Source organism: Miniopterus natalensis, chromosome X (genome assembly GCF_054644295.1).
Source record: "Miniopterus natalensis isolate mMinNat1 chromosome X, mMinNat1.hap1, whole genome shotgun sequence".
Taxonomy (NCBI): Eukaryota; Metazoa; Chordata; class Mammalia; order Chiroptera; family Miniopteridae; genus Miniopterus; species Miniopterus natalensis.
The window spans coordinates 20,836,557-20,856,817 of record NC_142103.1 but is presented as its reverse complement, the minus strand read 5'-3'; the positions used below and the strand labels follow the sequence as shown (position 1 = coordinate 20,856,817).

Below are 20,261 nucleotides of genomic sequence, written 5' to 3'. Positions count from 1 at the left end.
GTTCATACCTATTTCTGCTTTCTTTTAGGCTTAAAGCCTTGATCAGGATAGGGAATTCTTGCTTATGAGCAGCTCCAGAATCCGCACCGGCAGATTCCCTCTCCCCTAACACTCAGGTTCAGGTTAAGCGTCGCCAAGAGTCCAACCAGTGGTCACTCTGAAATGTTCAGGAGGGGTAGGGAGGAGAAATAAAAACGTCGTTTCTATTTTGCCACCAATGGCCAACAGTTAACCAAACCAGTCCTTCCAAGGGAATGACTTGTCCTCCCAGGTGCTTGCCTTTTGTATAAGTGCCAGAGTCCATTTCCACCAAGAAGAAAAGAAACCACTATCCAGGAGTAAGTTCAGGAGATCAGCAGTCTCCAGGAGATGGAAATGTCCAGGTCCAAGATGGGAAAAGCTTGCTCTGCTCTAGCCTCACAGCCCCCAAAAAGCAGCTGCTTGGATTCTGAGTTGGAAGGATGGGTGAGGGCAGAAGCCATAACCACTGTCACCTTTAAGGTGCTACCTTTAAACTGCTATCAATAGCAGGGCAGGTGAGTGAGGCTTTCATCCCAGAGGAAAAAGCAGTCATCAGAAGATAGGTACTTGGTCAAAGATAAATGCTCAGTGGAGCTCCTGATTCAACTGCTACAGCCTCAGGAGCAAACCCAAACTCCTTTTGAACCAAGTCATTATTATGTATTGCATACTGGCTAGTCCAGACATTTTCCAGCCTCATGCTAAACACTGAGGAATACAAAAGACATGCAGCATACAGTTCCTGCCCTCACAGAGCCAGAGAGTACAATCTTATCAATGGCCCAGCCATTCTTCCTGAGGCAGCAAAGGCAATCACCCTTCTCATTCCATAGCAGCAACCCTTCTCCTTCACGAAGATGCCCCTACTTGTTTTCTCAGCACTTTCACAGCCTCGGTATCCCCCAAAAATGAAAGACTAGACTCACACAATAGAGGCTAGCTGCAAATGCCCACCAGATATGGGTCTGAGATAGTCCTCATTTCTAATTACTGTCTTGGCCCTCTGAAAAGGCCTGCAGGGCCAACCAAAATGGTTATCAGTCTGAAGAGTTTGTGTTTAGGTGACATGCACATAATCCACATTCTTATTTTCTGTCCTGGCTTAGCCATGATTCACTCTTATCACTTAAAGGAAAGGCTTTAAACTGCACCAGGGACACTGCCTGCAGAGTAAGGCATTGCAGAGGAAACACACAAGCATCTCTGTATTTCAGGAGCATGTCCAAAGCATCCAAGTTTTTAAAAAATCCACAAAACCGCACAGTGATTAATTTAACATTACTTCCTTGCAACGTTGCCAAAAATAAAATGAACAGATATAGAGTGAGCAAACATGGAAATTTGTCTTTCCATCTTGTTTTTGGCCTAATGTGTAATCACAATCAAAAGCAAAACCATCTCCAATCTGCAAGGTAATTATTTGGGGGTGTCTCCCCTAATTTCAAAGAGAGGAACAACTTCTAACTGGAATCAAAGCTGGACTGTTAACAGAGCTATGGTAAATAACCACCGTGCTTTGATTGTCCAATTCTGAACAAAACAGTTGTCTTTTTTAAAAAAAACTGAAACAAGTAGAAAATAGCCTGAGGCTTTTAAACTTGAACCCCTGGAGAGAAACCACCATACAGTTCTTTGCCAGGACTATTTAGATTCTTCATGCCAATCTTGACTGGCTTGCTCCTAACACCCAGCTCCTCACCAAAAAACTTTACTTGTCCAAAGTTTTACTCTCTTCCCTTAATTTTGTCCTCCCTCTTCCATATCCTTTCAAAATCCAAATCATTTTAAGCCAACTGGACAGATGGTCCCTCCCCATTACCCTACCCCCTGGCCTTTTTTGTTTCTGTTTAAAAGAGGAAAAGAACTCAGCCTAAGAAAAAAGTTTTGCTGATTTCTCTCCAGTTTGCTGATTGTTTCTTAAAGAACTTATGTTCACCTACAATGGTAAGAGTCACAGAAAAAGGAAAACACTACTCCATTTATTTATTAGAGAAATGAAAGGAAAATATTTTTTGTCTCATGTGCAAGAACTAAAATAGTATGAACTCTGCAACCTTTAATCTGCCCACAGCTTTAATCACCCCAACTTCCAGGGGTCTGACATCATCTTCAATCAATAAAATAACCTTGTTTCTCCTGGACAAATAGACTGTGCCTGAAGATATTTGCTAGGGGACGAAAGGATATCCATGTTCTCTCTTTAAAAATGCAATTTGAATCTATATATTCACCTCTTCTGTAATAACAACGGGTCAGCAAGGCCAAGCTAAATTCTTACTCCATTTGCAGTCATTGGCTTCTCCCAGTATACCTGGGAGGTTATGCCAAAACACATTAGTTAGAGCCCAGATGTTTCCCAACCCAAGTCCCAGAAAATCAACATGATAAGGTGGCCAAATTCCCACCCTTCAAATAAATTTTGAAATATGCCTGTAAGATCTTCTCTTTGTCCCTTCTATCCCCTCTTCCTATTCTGCCCCTACTCCCCACTCCACCAACCAGGATGAACAATTTAAGTCTAGGAAACCTGTTTCTCTGCTAAATCTTGGTCAACTTGTTCATACAATTTTACTTCCAGCTATATGGAAATAAGCCAACTCAAAGTTTTCCATATGTCTGCATGCACGTATTTGTACATAACACACACACACACACACACACACACACACACGAAGAGAGAGGCAAAACAGCCCACTGAATTCTCTCATGTCCTCTCAGGTAAGTCCATATTGTGGCCTGAAGTGTCCTAGGGAACACCTTTCCCAACAGTCTTGCAAATCAGGATGCTAACTCACTTCCTCTGGAAGGTAAGAACCAATGGTCCCTTTGCAGGCTATCCCTAAACTTTCAATGGGTAATGGGCAGGCAATATAAACATCATGGTTAAGAGCCTGGGCCTAAAGTTACTCTGTCCAAGTTCAAATTCTGGATCTATGGCTTACTAATTGACCTCATACACGTCTCTTGACTTCCCCAAGTCTCAAATTTCATCATCTGCAAACTAAGGATAATGATGTTCATACCTCACAGAGTTTTATAAAGCTGAAGGGGGTAATCCATGTAAAGTATAAACACAGAGCCTGCGACATAGTAAAGGCTCAGTAAAAGTTAGCTATTAATATTATTATTTCAAAGTGGTTTTCTTTCTAGAAGGCTGCAGCAATTTATTTATAAAGTAGGGTTGATTTTGTGAAGCCTTTATTTGCAACTCAGTCTGTGTGCAGAGGTCCTTACATCAATGGATGTTCGAACAAGAAAGACTTTTGGGAGACCATCCAGTGGTCCAACCCTCTCTTTTTATAGATGATGATGCCAGAGCTTAAAAGGGGTCAGAGTCAGGGCCAGAACACAAGTTTTATTACTCCAAGGGGAATAGTCCTTCCACTAAAATATATTATCTAGCAAATTAGTTTACATATAGAAGAAGCTTAATAAATATTTATTAAACTGAATTGACTCTAGTTTTTAAGGACTATGAATGGGGCTTAATCCTACCACCAATTTTTAAATTCCATTGTAAATAAAATGATAATGGTGGGGGGGGGGGGATCCAAACAGGTAAAAGGGATGTGTTTAGTTAGAAGTATAGTGGAAGGACTTTACACAATCTCTCCTCTTTAGGCCAAGATATGCAGATAGTTCAGAGAGTAACAGGAACCTCCACTGATCAATATTTCCAGGCCCCTGTTTTAGGTCTTGCCAACAACTTGGTACTTACTGTTACTTAAGTCTATTGCTAGCTTAAGAAAAGGCTTTGAGTCAGCCCCACCTCTTTCCTCCTATCTCTACCTCAATCTAGGTTAGAAATTTATTTTAAGAACTACAGTAAGACCTTGGTATTTCCAAATCTTACTGAGGATCAATGTCAGTTATCTGTTTCTGAGATGGCAGCTCAAAGGTGTGGTCAATTTGGTTCCAGTTTTACTTTTCTGTACTATAAAGCAATTCAGTAGAACATATTAACAGGCAACAGAAGTGATTAACCATAAAATGTACATGAACAGTGAAATACTGGGTAACAAGAAAAATACTGTTGCCACCACCCCTTCACCGCACTCCACACACACCCATTCCAAGACAGGAATAAATAGATCACGCCATTCCAGCCCGCTTCCTCTTGCCTCAGAAAGAGTATAAGCAGTCCATAAAATCGGATTGAGAATAAACTGAGAAAAGTTTTAAAATACACCTAGAAGCTGTCTACTTTACCAATATCCCATCTTCAATGGCATACTACTTTTATTTTTACTTATTTTACAAGTAACATAAGCACAACATGCAAATATTTATAACAAAGAAAAAATCACTCATAATCCTAGCAACTCAGCCCAAACATTGTTAACATTATAGAGTATTTCCTTTAGTTTTTTCTTTGTGTATTTGCATTTTTACAAAGCAATGAAATATGAATGTACATGTAATTCTGGATCTTATATTTCACTTTATTATAAGCACTTTCTCCATGTTGTGGCAGAGACTTCATAACAAACACTGCAATGACTGTGTAATAGTCCATTAAATGAGTGTATCAAGATTCACTTACCCATTTTCCAATTATTCAGACATTTACATTGCTTTAAATTTTGTTCTAGTCTAAATAATGTTATAAAAACATCTTTGTGATTTAGCCTTTTTCAATATTTTGGATTGTTTCCTAATGAGAGAATCCCCAAAGTAAAATTAATGGGTCAAGGAACATGAATGTTTTTAGACAAACCACTAAAAAAATAAAACTAGCAAAACATCAAAGCCCATGAAATCTCTCCTTCATTTAATGAAAAGTTATCCTGCTCCCATTTTCCCACCAGGGCAGAGCAGGACTCCTGGGAAGGAAAGAAGCCAAGAGAAGCAGCGCAGTGTCCCACTGGCTTTCAAAATGGCCAAGTGGAATGTGGACTTCCTTGTGAATCTAGCTTGCATGCACTTGTGCCAAATTGCCACTCAGTCAAGAAGCTAATTAGTAAAAGCATCAGGTGGGTGAGAACAGGTTCATGGCCTGTAATGGTGTATATCATGTTTCATTTTTCGCCCTTGGAAAGATCTGACAGTCAGCTTGAAGACATTCAGTTCTAGTGACCCAACATGCTAAATTCTCAGAATTAAACTGGTTAGTTTTCAGACACCAATATTGAATATATCTGACAGGGTATTGCGCTATATAGAACTAAGTATACATAACCACTGTGCCTGTGAACCTCTATTTTCAGCCACCGTTAAGGTGGCACATTTAAGGTCAGCCCTGTTTAATATTATATGGCTAAGTGGCACCTGTCTTAAATGGCCAATGTGTTATAGACAGAGGTTTATTTGCAGACTCGACCATAAAAGTGATCCAGTCCTAAGGCAGGGAAGGAAAACAGGCCAGAGATGCCTTAGCAAAAACAGACACAACAGGCATTTCTTTCCTGGGCTGCTTAGTAAGAATTCTTAGAAGAGGACAATGCTCTTCACCTTCCCCTGGAAGGTTTTTCCCTAATCTTTCTCCATCTTCACCCTGCCCCCCAAAGCTGCTCAATATTGAAAACAAATTCTCTCTCCTCACGGTTTCTTCTGAACTTTATACACATCTCTATTAGAGCACTTATCATGCCATATTTTCCACAAACATTTATTAAGCACATAACTATAGCCAGACACTGTGAAGGTCCTAGGGTGCATAAGAAAAGATAAATAAAAACACAGAGTCCAGTCCTCAAGGAGCTCCCAGTCAAGCAGTAGATAAAATCCAACAGGAAACCAGAGGTGTGAGCAGATAGCTCTGGCAACACAGAGGAGCCTGCAAAAACCTCTGAGCTACCTGAGCAAAGCTTCCTAGAGGAAGAGACCTATGAGCTGAGTAGGAGACATGGAATCTGATAACAGACTTCACCTTGGAGAAGTTGGAAAGGGAGGAGTCAAAGATAAGCTGAGGTATAGCTTTGGGAACCATTAGCATATGGATACCTGCTAAGGTCCAAAAGTGGGATGGAGTGTACAGAGTAGGAGCAGACTGGAACCAAAGGTGAAACTAGGTTGGGCCCCTGAAAAAAGTGGGCAAGGGTCAGGTACTTTGCAAATGTGAGCGTGGTGCAAGAGAAATTCCTTTATTTACCTATGGCTCTCCATACCACCACCCCCTTCCCCTTATATCTTCAATCTAGACTTTGGAACACACGGCCCCAGGAATGGAAGTCCCCAGTTGCAATGCAGAGAGGAAAAAAGAAGTTAATTCTAGTCCTTTAAGCTTCTAAGTACCCAGGCAGAAATCACTTAATAGGTTGAACCAGAATGGAGGTGGCTAGACTGCAAGTTTTTAGAGCGCACTGGCTGAGTGCAAGCTTTTCTTCTGTGTCATTCCTAACACCTAAAACATTCATTGGTACATAAAATATACTTGCTAATTGCATACAGAGCAAATAACAACTTCCCAAAGACTTTGCTAGAGGCAACAGAAAGAGAAGAAAAGGAATGAAAGACAAAATAGCAATAACAATCATACTATTACCTTTCGTTCTCAGCCTTTCTTCTAAGGGGACAAAAGCTCTTTCACTTCTGTTATCTTATTTGTCCTTCTCAGCAGCTCTGTGAGGACATAAAGGCAGATGTGATTAATTCTATTTTACAACTGCAGCAGCTTAAGTCCAGGACAGATGGCTAATGATAACTAATTTAACCAAGGTTTCACTGTGGCCCACTGGTGGGGCCAGGGTAAGAACCCAGGTCTTGTGACTTCCTACCCTGTGCTGGGTTATTAGACACGAACCTCTACAGAACTGACTCTTCAGTTTTTAAGAGGACAGTTCACAAGAAAAATTCATTAAGAAAGCAGATTCCCTAGGGGCTCCAAGCACATTCCCTCTTGAGCAAGCTAGTGCACTGTACCTACAAGAAAATATCTAAGACATTTCCCATACCAATACTGGAACAGCTAAATATAATTTGCAGTGGCGCTCCACTAACATAATTGGGAGCTCCTTGCTTTGCTGGACCCCTTTTGAAGGGAGCCCCATCTGCCTTCAGTCTGGTTTTTGCGTCTGAGTGGGGCTCAGGTGCCGACTACAGGTGTGGCATCCAGCAGGTGCAGGGACAGGAGCCAGCGTTTCATATCTTCATACCAAAGGGCCTGAGTCACTCCCCAGAATCAGCCCCTCCTCCTCCTGCTGACTTGCAAGTCCCAAGAACCGGTCCTGACTGAGTTGCCATTGCGAAATTAAATCTCGACCATGTCTTCCCAGGAAGGACGAGAGTGAAATCAGTTAAACTACAAATCATATAACCCAGCCAACTTGCCCACTCTCCAAAACTTTAGTGCAGGCATATGCTGCAGGTATAGAGTCAGGGAGTACAGGGTGGGGCAAAAGTAGGTTTCCAGTTATGAGCACACAAATCAGAGTTTATTCTTGTATTATTATTTATTAATTGTTGTATTATTTTCCATACTCACAACCATAAACCTACTTTTTCCCACCCCTGTATATGTACAGAATGACTCTCCCCTACTAGTTATGGGGGAAAGGAGCACCACGTTACATATTTAGCTACTGAGCACTTACTCTATTTCAAATGGCCCTGAAACCTCAGGAACAAGTATTCATTCTCTTAAAAAAGTCATAGTACAGAAGAAAGAACCTGCTAGGAATCCTGCACTCCAGTTCCTATCATAAACACTCTCTTTCAGGCTGCCAAGGGAGAGCTGCTAGCCTAGTCACAAAACGTACAGGTCAGAAAAATCATCAAATCGCCCTAATGGAAGACTAACTGAGAGCCTGAGGCAGAAAGAATGTTCTTGGGAGCAAAGAGGGTCATCAAAATTTTCCTAGCTCCAAGATTTGTTTGCTTTTAAAAAACAACAACAATCTGCCTCTCCCAAACACACACGCACACGCACACACACACACACACACACACACACCCCAAAGAGAAACTAATTGTAGAAGAAAAAAACCCCAAAACATTACCTTAATAAAATGATTTATTGTCATTTGTCATATTTCTCCAATTCATATGGGAAACTCAAATGAATAAGCATTTGTCTACAGCCTGTGATCCAGAAAGTAAAACTGGCTACTAAACTAAAATGTGATCACTGTATATAAACAGAGTGAAATGACTATCTGAACTGCAAACCTAAATGTAATAAGGAAAAAGTTAGATTTCTTCAATATACGCAGTCTAAATAATTTTCCCCATCTGTGATTTTTATCTTAGTTTCCTATCACATGAAAAAAAATGTCATTACTTCAATGCAAATCCAGGCCCCTTGAAAACTACCCAAATGATTAAGTAATATACTAATTAGCTTCCTAATGGGGAAGGTTTTAATTGAACTATTCTATAATCATCAAAGTTTCCAGGGCAACTTCATAAAAGGATGTCAAACCTGGCCCCTATTTTTATCCCATAAAAATAAGTCTCAACGCACAGAAACACAGAAAGCTTATTCCTCTTCAATGCTGTTAACACTCAGGCCACTAAATTTTCTGATGTCAGCAATCCCCTTCCCACAAATATTCCAAGTATGCACCACCGTCATTCTCCTTTCAATTATGTGGTTTCTCTGCTCCTTTACTTATTGAGTCCAGGCCTCTCAGATAATGAGAAGCATGTGCAGGGAAAATATGCTCTTAAAAAACACATACATCAGTTTCATCTGCATCACACAGGGAGGGGAGATCATTTGTCCATATCAGAAGGATCAAAATGTAAAGTTTGCAATGGGTTATAGAAAGGAAAAAAAAGATCTGCACCAGTGCCTAAAGTTGGGGGGCAGTTACTGTTATCTGAAGCAACACCAATAAGAATAAGAGAAACCCCCCCAAAACACACCCTTTCCAGCTTGGCCACATTTATATTTAATGTTATCTTAATGTTGCTTTTGGGGGTATTTAAGTCCTGACATACACATGGAAATGAGCCATGAATTGTACAGCAAGCATAAATATTCCATCATTAATAAAAACCAGCTGTGTATAAAACACTATGATGGCTGGGTTTCAGTTACTGGCTATCATCAGTATGTGTCACAAGCAAATATTACTCAAAACTTTCTCCTTTAAAACACACACACACACACACACACACACACACACACAGAAATTTGCTTTACTCTTTTTAATCTTCTGGAAGAGGTCAGAAGAACTCACTAAACTCTATGGCACATTCCAACTAATGTCTCTTTTTGAAGCTATTCTCACCATCCTGGGAGATGCTAGAGTCCTCTTACTAGGACTTCAACTTACCACACAGAATGTTTAATTATTTTAAGAACCAAGAGGGTCAATAATACAAACGATGGTACAATCAATTATCGTCAATAAGGCAATGAAGCAAAAGGCACTATAAGAGAGCAAAGCTTATTAAAAGTCAACACCTGCTTAGGACCCTATAATAAGCCTGCTCTGCCATCATGCAAACACCTTTCATCCAATGACCTCAAAGCCTGTGCCCAATACGAAGCATGCCTAAACACCTCTGTGAAGTATTAATATCCTTGCTTCCCAGAAGGGTAACTGAAGCTCAGAGCAGCTAATTTATTTACCCTTGGTCACATGGCAAGTCAGAGAGGACAGAGCAGAGACACCCAGATCCTAACTTCAAGTCACACAGCTTAATGATATTTCATGGAGTGAGGGGCAATAGTGAAAGGGACTTTACAAATGTGAAGGACAGTTGATAGAGTTAAAAAAGATGTTCAAAAATTACCTTAGGAGATCTAGCATATAAATATATCCATCTGCATTTTCCCCATGAACACATATCATTAAAAAATGTCCCTGTACTGAACTTGGTACTAAGTACTAAAAACTTATATTTCACCTTCCTATTCCAGTTAAAGAAACTTAATCTAATTTATGATGAGCCACTGGTTTTCAGGAATGAATCCATCCAAAATTTACGATCATATGTATATTATAACTTTGCTATCAAAAAAAAAAAAATGAAAGTCCTAGGTGGTTTGGCTCAGTGGTTAGGGTGTCGGCCTGCTGACCAAAGGGTCCCGGGTTCGATTCTGGCCAAGGGCACGTACATTGGTTGCAGGATCAATCCCCAGCCCCAGTCAGGGCGCGTGCAGGAGGCAACCAATTGATGTGTTTCTCTCACATTGATGTTTCTGTCTCTCTCTCTCTCTCCCTTCCACTCTCTCTGAAAAGCAATGGAAAAAATATCCTCGGGTGAGGATTAAAAAAAAAAAAAAGAAAGAAAGAAAGTTAAAGGACCCTGCACCTGAACTTTCACTATATGGTGAAGGTCTCAAACGCAGGTTATCTTGCTAGAACTTACATATCTTATATTTCATTGTCTAAAATCCTTAGTTTCCTTACTTAAATGTCTAATTTAAACATATTCATTTCAAAGCTATAAAATAGCTTTGTGCTTTCTTGCTTTTCCTTTCTCACTTGGGAGATTCCATAGTCTACCCAAATTTGTACCCTCATGATGGGATATCATGATACAGTGATCTGAGGATTAATGCTAGTGATTTAGATAAAGCAAACGGTGAACCATTTTCTTTTTGCTTAAAATGAATGATGGAGGGTTAACAGGAGGTCAAGGGAGTAGAATTAATAGCCTTGCTAGGTACCTGAACACCCCTAAATCACACCTAGTCACTCCTGGCATTCAAGAAACAAATGGATGTGATTCTACATGTAAATTCAGTCAAGTTCTGACTTCATTCCTCCACACAGATTTACAAAGGTAAGTCTTAGGTGGGCACTTATTTAAAAGCAACAGTGGGCATTTCTATGACTCTATGAAAATTCAAGTAAGTTGAGAAACAAGGACTGAAAGGAATTAGATAAAACGAAAAGTAGGTGATCTGTTAGGATGATGAGATTCTTGACAAAGTTTGGGGCAGGATCTTAGCTTTTTAATTAGGTATGTTGTTAAAATACAAAACAGAAGGCATTTATATTGATATATCCTTACAGGCTTTTAAAAATTATTCAGATGTGCCCAGCTGGCGTGGCTCAGCAGTTGAACGTCGACCTAAGATCCAGGAGATCACAGTTCGATTCCTGGTCAGGGCACATGCCCAGGTTGCAGGCTTTATCCCCAGTTGGGGGCGTGCAGGAGGCAGCCGATCAGTAACTCTCTCATCATTGAAGTTTTCTATCTCTCTTTCCCTCTCCCTTCCTCTCTCTCTGAAATCAATAAAAATCTATTTAAAAAATTGTCCAGATGACTACATGATTGTATTTCTAACAACTGCTGCGCCCCATTCTACTAGGGATCATTCATACTCACACCAGAAACCAAGACCTAGGAAGAGAACCATAAACTTCTGAGAACAGGCCTTCAGTACATTCTGTCCTACCCTCAAAAAGGGGAAAACTTATCAAGGGTAGTAAACTGAGTTAGAGGTGGGCCAAGAGCCCAGATCCTTCTCACCAATAGGCTCACTAGGAAAGCTTCGTATATTTAAGTTGCTGTTATTTACCTGAAGCAATTTTCTGTGTCTTTGAGGTATTTGAATATAATAGCTGGAATTAAAATATTTCACCTATATGGTGTAGAGAGTCCCATCCTTACAATTATCAAAATCTGTGAAGTCTGATCCACAAAGTCATACTAGCTCCCTTCTACAAATGGTTGTATGCTAGGGCTAAATGTGGCCAGCATTATTATAAGCCAAAATGATTTAGACAATTAAGTCCATCTTATACAACAAAAAGACTTCAAAGGCCAACTAATGGCCTCACTTAATTCAAACAATAATCATTACAACAAAATTCTAATGTCTTTCTGCAATAAATATGTTTCTGAGAAGGCTCAGTTATAGTGAATTTTTATATATTAAGTAATAGCTCAAAGGCTCTAATTAGGAAAGCTAGCTCTTTCAAAGAACTCTGTAGTGGATTCTTTTATAAAGCTAATTACCTCCCATTTTTTTTTTTTTTTTTCTTTTTTTAGACCAAATTTTATGAGTGGAAGAAGCGACTTCCCTCCTTTCTCTGGGTTAAAAGGCGTACAAAGCCCACCACGGAGGAGAGTAATGCAGTATGGACAGCCTGTTTAATGCCCCTTCATTCCTGGGACCAAATTCTAACCTTTGACTTGGGGGTGACACCCTAAATTTTGGACCAAAGTCTACAAAAGGTAGCAAGGAACGAAGAAGTAAGCAAGACTAAAGAAAACATGTCATAGTAAACCACCAACAAAAATTCCTGGGGACAGGAAATCAATGGAGCACAATTCTAAACAAATTGGTTTAGTCCCAAGCTAATTAACTTGTCAAGCAGATCTCCAAACCCACTGAATCCATGGGGGTAAGAGGTGATGTAATAGGAGATTTGGGAACATTTAGCCATTTACCATCCTAAAAGGCTTGACCACGAGCACACACACCTCTCTCCACCCTTTTCAGTGGTTTTAAGCCGGGCTTAATGGGTGCAAAGGACAATTTCTTCTAGACAGTACCTAAGAATAGACTGTTCTCATGCATTCCAAATACTCAGTCTCCATGGAGGAGGCTACCTGGTCACAAGCATTTCCAAAGAGGGAATATATTGTCTACTCATCCTCATTGGTAACCACCCCCCACCAACAAAACAAAACAACTTCTAACCATCCTGAGAATTCAGGGGACTTTTTAGGGGGGAAAGGAAAAGAAACCTTAAGAGGGGAGTAGAAGAGTGTGAGAAACTCCTCTTGTCTCAAAATGGGAAAAAAGCCTTAAAAAGCTGGATCAAAGGAAGAAAGGGGGATGGGGGAGAAGGGCTGCTTAATTACAAAGACACCCTTTTAAAGAAGGCGCAGGCCCTGGGAGAGCTCTTAGGAGAGGCGCACAAGCAGATGTACCCACTTAGAATTCTGGCACTCAATGGGACCTCAAGGTCATAGCATCCATCCCTCTGCTTTCTGAATAGACTGTTCTTAAGGCATTCTAGAAAGAGTCTGATTCGTTCTTTACAAAACTTCAGATAATGCAACTCCACAAAATGTCTTGGTTGTGCATTCGACTAATAAATCCTTATTCATAAACCAGAAATAAGATTTCAACTTCTAAATCCAAGAGAGTATTGAATATGACTTTTTAAAATTCCCTTCTAAAAACTTTTAAATAGGTAAAGAGATTCACAACAGTCACATAAAAGTTACTCTACATACAAGTATGGTCAGAGGTTTACTTCATATCTAGACTATGAAATTAGCAAAAGCACTTTCAATTTTACAGATCCAGGCTTTTCCAAAGAAAGAACTATCTTAAAATTAAGTATGATGTAGTGCCAGAAAGTGTCTGTAAATGACACCAGATAAACCCATACAGAATAACTGGAACCTGAGTTATCATCTGTAAATAGATGCAACTACTCTACAACCACCTGGCTATTAAAATATCCCAGGCTAGTTATAAAATGTTGTTTGGCCAGGCCAACTTTTCCCTCCCAGCTGATCTGAAACACGATAGCCTTTAAAATTGTCACCCTGTGACTGTTCCTTCTCTCCCTTCCTCCTTCCCTTTCCTCCATTAAAATCAACCAAGACAATTATTTTAAAATATGTCAAAAATTTGCTCCCAAATAAGCAATGGGTTGGAGACCTCTTACTAACAGGTCTTTGACCACCACCACTATTGTAAGTTTGCAGTGCTTGCCCAATTGGAGATAGGTAGATGGGAGATTTATCCCGCATCCAAAATGGTATCTCAAACTATTCTTAGCTACGAAATGAGGGTGCTGAAAGGTCTAACTGAGAAGGCTTCACAGAGGCTGGCCTGAGAAAAGAATATTCACAAGCCTTGTTCAAGAAGACTTAAATAACCTTAGCCCTCCATTATTGAAGATTATGGTGACTATCTTCCTCTCTGAATGAAAGAGGGTTGTATTCAAAAGTTTTAAAATGTCTCCCAAATTCCACTCTTCCTTGGGGGGGAGGGGAAGGGAGAGCAAGAAGAACTAAATTAGACACTCCAAGGTGTCAGAAAATTCTTTCTAAAATGCATGCTAGACATCAGAAATGCTGTTTCTCACAAACTTTCCCTTTCCACTCTCATTTGATTGTATTTTGTCCCTTGATGCAAATTATTATTACATTATTATCAGTGGTAATTTACCAGGGATTGCTACAGCCTACAAAGGCTGTCACTTTCCATCTCACTTTTCCTTCTCTTCATTTTCATTTGTGGATAAGTCCATCTTGCTGTTGAAGCACCAACATTCAGTGACCCAGGTTTGGGACCCTCAAGACACCTATATGATCCCACAACACTAATATATATAAAGCAGATATGGGGCAACTCCTCCTCACCAACACACACACACACACACACACACACACACACACACACACACACACACACAGTGTATCATTGTACATTACTCCCAGACTTTAAAACTTCAAGAATTCACGGCCCCCAGGGGATGGGAGTGTGAGCCCCCACCCCAACCCTAAGCATTTAGGAGGAATGCATCTAGCAATCTGAGATAAGCACGGACTTTCCTGCTGAGCTAAACGTAGACCTCAAGTTCCCTCAGGTCTTTAATTTCTTTTGTGCTTAATTACCTAGAGACCTACCTACAAGGACCCCAGGAGGCAAGGAAGTAAAAGTACCATCAACTTGTGGTACCCACTAGCAAGCATCTCCATAGGATGGGAAAGGAACATACATTTTTTTAACGGATTTAACTTGCTGCACATCTTGGAAAACTCATGGCCAGCTGCAAAGAAAGTAGAACACACGGGTATCCCCACACGCATGTAGATCGACTCACGCCGAGGGCACGATCAAGTTCATGCTACCATGGATCCTGTCCCAGTTCCCCGCGAAAATTAACCAGGCGTCTCCTACCCCTGAAGGCAACGAAGGCAAGGTGACGACTGTCGGCTTGTTCAAGTGGTTTCGGTCCTGGGCCAAAAGCCAGGGATGGGCAGGGGGGAAGCCCCAACTCCAACTCCCGGCTGCTCCCCTCTTCGCTGCTCCCTCCGGGTTCTCCTTGGTGGCAGTGGACAGGCAGGATACCGGGCCGGAGGGTGGAGCAGCGGATGGTCGGAGGCGAGACAGACTGGAGGTGGGGGTGGAGGGGGCGGTGAGAATTAAGAGAAGATGAAGCGAAAAGGAGAAGAAATAGAGGAATAAATCAGGAGTCTACCAGCTTGGGCAGTCAGAAATCTCCTCGGAAGGAAGGGGCGTGACTGCGAAGAAGGCAGCTCCTGGGCAAAGGATGGGAGGTAGGGGAGGGGAACGAATGGGTGGCTTTTCTTCTTGTAGTGAGCTGCTAGGACCGCCCAGGAGCGGGGTTGGGGGCGGACTAGGGAAAGGGGCGGAGTAAAGGGCGGGGCAAAAGGGGAGGGAGTCAGCCTGGACCCTGGAGCGGAGGAGGGGGACAGAAGAGAGGCGGGGACAGAAGAGAGGCGGGGACAGAGGGCGGGGAAGTTTCAAACAATTGAACGGCGGGGTCCAGCCCCTCAGGCCAGAGCTCCTGGCTTTCGCAGTCTTTCTCCCACTAACGTGGCACAATTCGGCTACAGTGTTCCTAAGAGTCTACGCAAGGGCTGGCTGGGAGGAAGGTAAGGGTTTTGCAAAGACCACAATAATAATTTACAGCCACAGCAGAGCGGAGTGGCGTGGGAGAGCCAGTACAGCTCCCTGCCCCACAGCAGGAGGGAGAAAAAATATATATAAATGCTGAAAAGCAGCTTCTGGCAAAGACTTCTTAAAATAATGCAGGAAGGAGCAGCCCTCCGCTCATTCGTTTTCCTTCCCTTCTTGCTTTCTATTACCAGCAGGCCCCCACCCAGGTCGCAGCTCTGCGAGACAGCCTCTTTTCTTCCTACGCTCCTCCTAGCCGCCCCCTACCTCCCCCCCCTCCCAAGTCCCCATCCCCCTCCCTCCAGCTGGCCTCTCTTGAAGTGGGGGCGGCGGGGGCGGGCCTCTGTGGAGCCTCCGCCTCTGGGGAGGGCTGGGAGGGCCGACCTGGGTGGAACCGGCAGAGACGCGCAAGTCCCACCCACCATTCTTTGCAGCTACCGGTTGGTGGATCCTGGCCCAGGATTCGCTCGCGATTGGTTACTTACGCCGTCGATCCGATCCTTTTGTCCCACCCGCCCTCAAAATTAATAAAACTAAACAAGAGGCTATTGTTTAGCTCTGCGTTCTCCCCCAGCTACTGCTGAGAGGAGAAAGATGAGACGCTTGGTTTCTCAGTCTCGTAAGAGAGAGTGTGTCGCCCGCTCCAGTACACCTTTATGGCGCTGTCCGGCCCTCTAGAAATAGGTGACTTTTCTTCCCCTTTAGTTCATTAGGCCACGAGGGGGAAAGGTACCTGAAGTGTAAATGCGGTGTTTACATTTCCCAGCAGCGAAAAGCTGATATTGCATAAGAACAGAAGGTTAAGAACAGCATCCTTGAGCACTGAAAAATCTACCATTTTAGATCTAAGAAATGAAAGCACAGAGAATGTAAGGGTAGCAGGATAACATGGAATTTGGAACTAAAGGAAGAACTCATCTGGCTCTAGCACTTACCAGCTAGTTGTGAGACTTTTAAGTTGCTTAACATCTCTGAACCTTAATTTTCCTTAATTTAAAGGCTGTAAAATATACCCTATTAAATTAATGGCACTGGTATATGAAAATAAAATGAATTGTGTGTGAAAAGCCTGTAAACCACAAAGCACCTCACACATGTATGTGTTTGTACTTGTGTATGTCACATGGTGGAGAGTCTCACATGTGCTTGAGAATCAAATGTTTTACTCATCTGTTTTAAGCATTTACATCCAAGGTGCGTAGGTTTTGCAACTATATTTTTAAAAGTCCACCCTTTTCCTACAGTTTTCAGGGTGGATATGAAGTTGGCTCCCTGCAGTTAGAATAATAAATTACCCCTTTTCTAGCCAGGGTGGGTGAGATTTCTTCTTTAAACAGTCCTGCAGTGGCGCCACAACTTAAATCTATTGTGGTGCTGGTACTGAAAAAGGAAATCATGCTGTGTATATCAGAAGTGAACTTGAGAAAACAAATATGAGGGAACATTTACCATGGAAACCACCATTCTCTACAGATCCATATTTCCTAGAAAACGTTAGAAGGAGGAAGCAAGTCTAAATGTAAATGCCTTGACAACACAAAGCTATTATAATGAACTCATGCCAATGAAAAATTGACATCAAAATCAAACCTGTCTAACGGGAGCTTTCTGAAGGGCCGTGGATCAAGGCATGCAAAAGAAAGTGTGCTCTTAGAAAACACTGTCTGACCATGAACAGGGTCTCAGAATATAACTGAGTGCAAGAAAAGTAGTGGGCCGGTGCCATGTTGTGGAGTAGCCTCAGGGTGCAAAGCACTCTGCTAGGGCTGCTGAAAGATTCAGAAACAGAAGCATAGGCAAAATGCATTCTTTTTTTAAAAAATTATTTTATTTTTTTAAACATATCTTTATTGATTTCAGAGAGAGGAAAGGAAGGGGGGAGAGAGAGAGATAAAAACATCAATGATGAGAGAGTCATTGATCGGCTGCCTAGCCTGCAACCTGGCCATGTGCCCTGACCAGGAATAGAACCCCGATCTCCTGGATCCCAGGTTGATGCTCAACCGCTGAGCCATGCCTGGCCGGGCACAAAATGCATTCTTGGTATGATTCTGTTTATGTGTGAGGTGAAGTTATTTGTATGATTTTTCATAGGCAAGGTGAAAATTTGAGTGTTAAAGACATGGAGACACCTGGTTTGTGAATCAAGGGAAGATTATTGTTGCCTTACTGAGGAAGATACAAATGACTGGAAGTATATACAGTCTTCATGGATTGAAAGAATTAACATCATTAAAATGTCCATATCACTGAAAACAATCTATGCATTCAATGCAATTCCTGTTAAAATACCAATGGCATATTTCACAGATCTAGAGCAAATATTCCAAAAATTTATATGGAACCAAAAAAGACCCCGAATAGCCTCAGCAATCTTGAGAAAGAAGAACGAAGTTGGAGGGATCACAATAAGTGATATCAAACTATGCTACAGGATCACGGTAATCAAAAAAGCCTGGTACTGGTATAAGAATAGGCATATAGATCGATGAAACAGAACAGAAAGCCCAGAAATAAACCCATGCCTTTATGGTCAATTAATATTTGACAAAGGAGGCAAGAACATACAATGGGGAAGAGACAGTCTCTTCAATAAATGATGTTGGAACAATTGAACAAAAAATGAAACTAGACCTCCAACTTACACCATACACAATAATAAACTCAAAATGGATAAAGGACTTCAATGTAAGTCGCAAAACCATAAAAATCCTAGAAAAAAACATAGGCAGTAAAATCTCAAACATGTTTCATAGCAATATTTTTGCTGATATGTTGCCTAGGGCAAGAGAAATAAAGGGAAAAATAAACAAATGGGACTTCATCAAACTAAAAAGCTTCTGCATGCCCTAGCTGGTTTGGCTCAGTGGTTAGAGCATCGGCCCACGGACTGAAGGTCCCAGGTTTGATTCCAGCCAAGGGTACTTACCTCAGTTACAGGCTCAGCCTCTGTCATAGCATGTGCAGGAGACAACCAATCGATGTGTCTCTCTCACATCAATGTTTCTCTTTCTTCCTCTTTCCCCCTTCCACTGACTAAAAAAGGAATGGAAAAAATAACCTAGGGTGAGGATTTAAATTTTTTTAAAAAAAAAAAAAAGCTTCTGCACAGCAAAAGAAACCATCAACAAAATGGAAATGGAAACCACTGCATGGGAGAACATATTCACCAATGATACATTCTATAAGAGGCTAATCTCCAAAATATATAAAGAACTTATACAGCTCAACACCAGGGAGACAAAAAATCCAATTAAAAAATGGGCAAATGACCTGAATAGACACTTCTCCAAAGAGGACATACAAATGGCCAAGAAACATATGAAAAAAATGCTCAAAGTCCCTAATCATCAGAGAGTTGCAAATTAAAACCACAATAAGATATCACCTCACACCTGCCAGAATGGCTACCATCTATACATCAGCAAACAACAAGTGCTGGCGAGGATGTGGCGAAAGGGGAATCCTGGTACACTGCTGGTGAGAATGCAGACTGGTGCAGCCACTATGGAAAACAGTATGGAGGTTCCTCAAAAAATTAAAAATGAAACTGCCTTTTGACCCAGTGATCCCACTTCTGGGAATATATCCTAAGAATCCTGAAACACCAGTTTGAAACAATATATGCACCCCTATGTTCATAGCAGCATTATTTACAATAGTTAAGATCTGGAAACAGCCCAAGTGCCCATCAGTAGATGAGTTGATAAAAAAGCTGTGGTATATTTACACAATGGACTACTACGCAGCTGTAAAGAAGAAGGAGCTCTTACCTTTTGCAACAGCATGGATGGACTTGGAGAGTATTATGCTTAGCAAAATAAGCAGTCAGAGAAAGACAAATACCATATGATCTCACTTGTATGTGGAATCTAATCAACAAAGTAAACTAACAAACAAAATAGAAACAGAGGCATAGATACAGGAAACAGACTGACAGCTGTCAGAGGGGAAGGTGCAAGGGGGAGACTGGATGAAAGAAAGTGAAGGGAATAGCCAAAGAACATATATGCATAACCCATAGAAACAAACAACAGGGTGGTGATGGCCAGAGGGTAGGGGGGACAGGGGCTGGGTTGAGGTGGGCAAAGGCAGGGGCGGGGGGATGGGGGAATGGGGACATCTGTAATACTGCCCACAATAGAAAAATAAAGTAATTAAAATTAGGCCATAAAAAAGATTATTCTTGTTTTGTTCTTAGGGAAGGGAGAGGGGGTGGGCAGCAGCGGAGCTAGGCAGAGTGGGTATATGCTGCAGACTACTACTGGTCACAACAGTATATTTGTTAAAATTAGCAACAGTGTTAAAATGGTAAAAGTAAAAAAAATATGGACATAGTATAATTAAAACTGTACTAAAAGAAGTAAAGAGTTCCTTTCGACCACTCCATTCTCATAGTCCTTTTCTCCCTTTCTCTCTATGCCTGTGTGTAATCTTTAAAATACATTATGTCTTTTAAATATCCTCCCATCTCAGGATAACTTCCTTCACTTCATTCTTTGTCACGATAGCTCAGTGTTCCATTGCATAGATGTGCCAAAATTCTTTTTCTCATTCTCCTATTGAGAGATGATTTCAGCCATTTCCCATGTTTTGCCATTACAGAAGGTGATGGGAAACAAATCCTAATAGCAAAGGCCTGGTTACTGTGTTTGTAAGATGTCTGACCCCAGCCTTGAAGTTGCCCTCAGAAGACTTTTCCTACCTGCCTTCCCTACAGCTAAGGAGC

General features: G+C 41.4%; 1 protein-coding gene across 2 annotated transcripts in view; it reads right to left on the bottom strand.

Annotated features, from left to right (window-relative positions):
* Positions 1-15,187, bottom strand: part of AMOT (angiomotin) — a 62,521-nt gene extending 47,334 nt beyond the window's left edge. The window contains exons 1-3 of one of the 2 annotated variants that reach the window (XM_016198026.2): positions 14,792-15,185; positions 6,506-6,582; positions 9-157 (exon numbers count right to left, since the gene is read on the bottom strand). The gene's annotated coding sequence lies outside the window, so the exon portion shown is untranslated. Of the gene's footprint in view, positions 1-8; positions 158-6,505; positions 6,583-14,791 lie in introns of both variants that reach the window. The other variant, XM_016198031.2, reaches the window with a different exon arrangement.
* Positions 15,188-20,261: the final 5,074 nt, after the last annotated feature.